The sequence below is a fragment of the Oryzias melastigma genome, linkage group LG16 (genome assembly GCF_002922805.2).
Source record: "Oryzias melastigma strain HK-1 linkage group LG16, ASM292280v2, whole genome shotgun sequence".
NCBI lineage: Eukaryota > Metazoa > Chordata > Actinopteri > Beloniformes > Adrianichthyidae > Oryzias > Oryzias melastigma.
This window is the reverse complement of record NC_050527.1, coordinates 30,569,977-30,574,358: the sequence shown is the minus strand read 5'-3', so window position 1 is coordinate 30,574,358 and position 4,382 is coordinate 30,569,977.

Below are 4,382 nucleotides of genomic sequence, written 5' to 3'. Positions count from 1 at the left end.
TTGTGACCCGCACAGTATATATTCTATGTCACAACAACAAACTTTTCATCGTCTTAATATCGTTTTTTTAGCGTTTGCTCCTGATTCACAGCAATTTAAATAAAGAAATACTAAGAAATTAAATTTTAATCTTAATTTTTTTCCAATATGTCATCAAAAAATACCACAAGATCATGTTTAAAACACAAAAAACATCATGTTAATCAGAGTTGGTGTTTAAATCTGCTCCCCGTTGATATCTCTTCCCACCATTACCTTTTTTTGTGCCTCATTATGAATGGAGGGAAGTGAAGAAATAGATGGAGTTTTTTCTGCATATCCACTGTTTAGCCTCCAACTCAGTATTATAAAAAAGTTGGGGGGGGGCACTACTACACAAACAAAACCAAGGAGTCGGTCAAAATAAAGTGTGCACGCATTGGACACAAAAGCGGACCTGCACTGCTTTAAAAACTGAAGCCCAGCTCCCGGTCAGCTGGGCCGGAGAGATGAAATAGCATTGCAGGAGTGTTTTGTAATCAATAATGCATGGCTGTCCATCTTCGAAAAAGAGAAAACCCCTCCAAACACACCAGAGGCATCAGACACTTCATTTCATGCTGAAGGTCAGCAGAGCAGCGCCGACGTCCCTACAGCGGCTCACACGAGGAAGGCAGGGCACTCGGAAAGCTCTGTCTGGATGTACTTTCCTACTGTGCATATTTAAAACAGATTGATAATTACTCCAGTAAAATCGTGATTTTATATTAAAAAAAAAAAATCAAAGTTTGAAAAAATAGAAAAGTTTGAAAATTGACTCAAGTCATTCTGCTACAATGTAACCGCGTGTCCAAACATGTGTCGAATATATATATTTTATGAGTGAATAGCGATATTTATTTTATGTTCATAGTACAATTTTAAAGTCCCTCTCCGGTCATCTTTTGATATTTGTTAAAAATGTTCCAAGTGATCTTTTAATCATCATTATGCTGTGTTTAGCCAACATTTAAAAAAAAGAAGTAATTTTCTTGGATATAGTTCCTGCAGAGCAGCAGTAATTCATCTCTGAGTTGTGGATGGGACTGTTGGTGCAAAGCCAGTCCAACCCCGACTTCCCCTCCCGGTTGCTGAGAGCTCAGAGCAGAGAGCCTGTGGCCCGCCCAGAATATCTTCTCTCACAAAAAAGCTTTTTTTCAAACAGCGTTTTTACGTCATAGTCCTGCTTCTGCTTTTGTCATTGTGCTTCAGCTCTTGTCGTTATGCTTCAGCTTTTGTAATATTGCTTCGGGATTTGTCGCTGTGCTTCAGCTTTTGTTGTCGTGTTGTCAACGTTTGTCATTGAGCATCTGCCTTTGTTGTCGTGCTTCAGCTTTTGTCATTGTGTTGTTGACTTTTGTCATTGTGCTTCGGGTTTTGTCATCGTGCTTTGCCTTTTGTCGTTGTAGTGTTGGCTTTTGTCGCTGTGCTTTGGCATTTGTCGTTGTGCTTTGGCATTTGTCGTTGTGCTTCAGGTTTTGTCATCGTGCTTTGGCGTTTGTTGTCGTAGTGTTGGCTTTTGTCATTGTGCTTCGGGCTTTGTCGTTGTAGTGTTGGCTTTTGTCGTTATGCTTCGGCTTTTGTCATCGTAGTGTTGGGTTTTGTCGTTGTGTTGTGGCTTTTGCATTTATGTGAGTCGTGTCAGCCACCGTAGCTCCTAATTTACAACAATTTGAATAAAGAAATACTCAGAAATGCAATTTTAAGATTTATTTTGTTTATATATGTCGTCTATCATGAGAAAAATGTCACAAAAAGATGTTAAAAACACAACTTTCACTCGAATGAGTCTTTACATTACTCTGCAGTTGGCTAAAATGCTGTGCAGTAAGACAAAAACATGTGTTAATATCATAAAACAGAAACATAGAAACGATCTTTGTGGAAATTCAAAGACACAAAGCATAAAAAAATCAAACCAAACCTGATAAAGACATTAAATTTGAAGGATGCAGCAGCTTTCCATGTTCTCAGTGTTCCAGTGAAGCATGATGACTGTACGCTGCTAATGGGCTGATCCTCAGTGAGTGAGCAGTTTGTTTGCTGCGCGGATCAGAGTTAATCAGGAGAAACGACTCACAAATAAAAAAACAAGGCCGTGATCGATGCAGGACTGAGGGTAATCATGAGCTAACGGTAGTTTCTGGCTGCTTGTTTTTAATTAAATAATCAATATCTGCGACGCAAGCGTGGAGCGGGAGTTATTAAAGGAACGCAACAAACTCAAAACCAACGGGAAGCGTGTTTACGTGTCCTGTAATGTACAATTTAAGCCTGAAATACAAACCACTATAGGTTTCATATCACTTCATAGGTTCATTGGTGACTCTAAATTGTCTCTGTGTTTGTGGGGTCCTGCAACAGAAGAGTGACCTGTTTGGGGTTTACCCCACCTTATCCCCACAACAGCTGGGTTGGCTACTGTTGACCCCAAGAGGAATTTTAAAAAGTAGACTTAACCCCTTCTTATACCACCCACCCCTTTTAACCCGTGGAGGTTACCATGGGAACAAGAAATTGAATCAATATTTAATCAATAGTTTTAAATTTACATCCAAAATTAGCTGTTTTATTTTGACCAACAAAATGCAAGTGAAAAACTCTATTTAAATGTCAAACTTTTATTCATAAAATGAGACAATCAAACAATATAAGCTAATTTAGAGCAGCTTTATTCTTGGGGGAAAAAACAAAAATGTATTTGAAGGGTCTGTTCCATTCAAAAAACAATTTTTGAGCTTTTAAGTCTGTTTTAATATTCATTCCTCAGTATGAACAACCCCAAAGTGTCATTTCTGAGTAATCCTCTAAAAACCTGTGATCTGAGCACCAGACTTTCCTTCGAAAACAAGTGAGTTCCCACGTGCTGATGTCACAGAGTAAGAACAGCCCCTTTCAGGAAGAGTCTGCACTGCCAGCACCGCCCCCAGTCTAACACCAACACAGAATTTCTCCAGTCAGCTAAAGGTTGTTCAGCCGCTAGCTTCACCGCTTAACTGCTAGCCCCAGTTATCGCTACAATCAATGTAGGGATTACTGGGGCTACCAAAGCCAGATTTACAATATGCAAATCCATCTTTGCAAAAGTTCAAATGCCGTGTGTTTTTGTTGCATGATATTGCTGCTGGCTCTAGAATGATGTCATGAATCAAGGTGTGTTACTTCCAGATAGAAAAAAACTCATGAAAACAACTAATATTTCATAAATAATTTGTTCTTTAGTGTGCCAAAAGTGATATATGATCATATATATGCATAAAGTTCACTCTGAGACTTAAGAAAATCATGGTTTCGGCCCTTTAAAGCAAAATGGAGGTTCAATATTACATTTCCTAAACCAAGATTGATTTGACTTTTTCAATCAATTTTTTCAAACTGCTCAGTTGCTGGTGAAAGTGATGTTTGTTTGCCTTTTTTTCTCATGCTGTCTGAATTTCAAATTGCGGGAAATATGAGTGAAAATGATAACCTTTCTCTGCAGTCATAGGCTAAAAATAGTTATGCTTAATTACTATTTTCTTAAATGACTCACCAATACAGGAGCTTTACCTCTCATCATATCTCATCATAATAATAATCTGTGCTCCTGCTGATTATGCTAAATGCTTTTGGCTGATACATCAGCTCTTTCTGTAAAACTCTTCCTCCATTCATCCTCACACTGGTCAATGATTTTTATCAACTCCCATCCACCATCCATCCCTTAAATATGAATCCATTTCCATCCATTCTGCATCATGACAGAAGGCTCATCACATTCTCGGGAGCCGCGCTCGGTATCGATCTCCCCGCGGCTCCTCTACATCTGGATGTTAAATTATTCTGACCGTTGCCCCTTTCTTTTCTCTTTTCAATGGCTCTAAGTGCAAATATGCATATTCCCTCCTGACGTGCCCATGTACATTCGTCTGTGAGTGTCTGCATCCAGCTTTAAGCAGAGGAGGAAAGAATACACAACTGCTTTACACCTGTTAGCACACACTCATTGTCCGCTTTTAGCTCTGAATCTGGCATCTCAGGATAATCAGCCTCCCTGCAGCCCTGTGACAGCTCCGATCAATTAGACACCGTTAAAGGCTGGTCCCAGAGCAGCCGCAGAGGCCGTCCAGCGTCTGCTCTTCCCTACGCCTGGTGGTGCTAACAAAATCTATCCCCTCTCCTACCCAAACTTAATTACAGGTAGAGATGAACCGTGCGAGATGAAAAGCAGCGAGATGCTTTGATGGATGGCGAGCTCCAGCAAAACAGAGCAAACAGGTAATTAACATGACAATGGGGGCGAGCAGGAGTGTCACACAAAGCGTGGAGCTGCTGCGGGTGTGGGACCGGGGATGTGCTTCTGTGTGTTCCAGGGAACAAAAAAA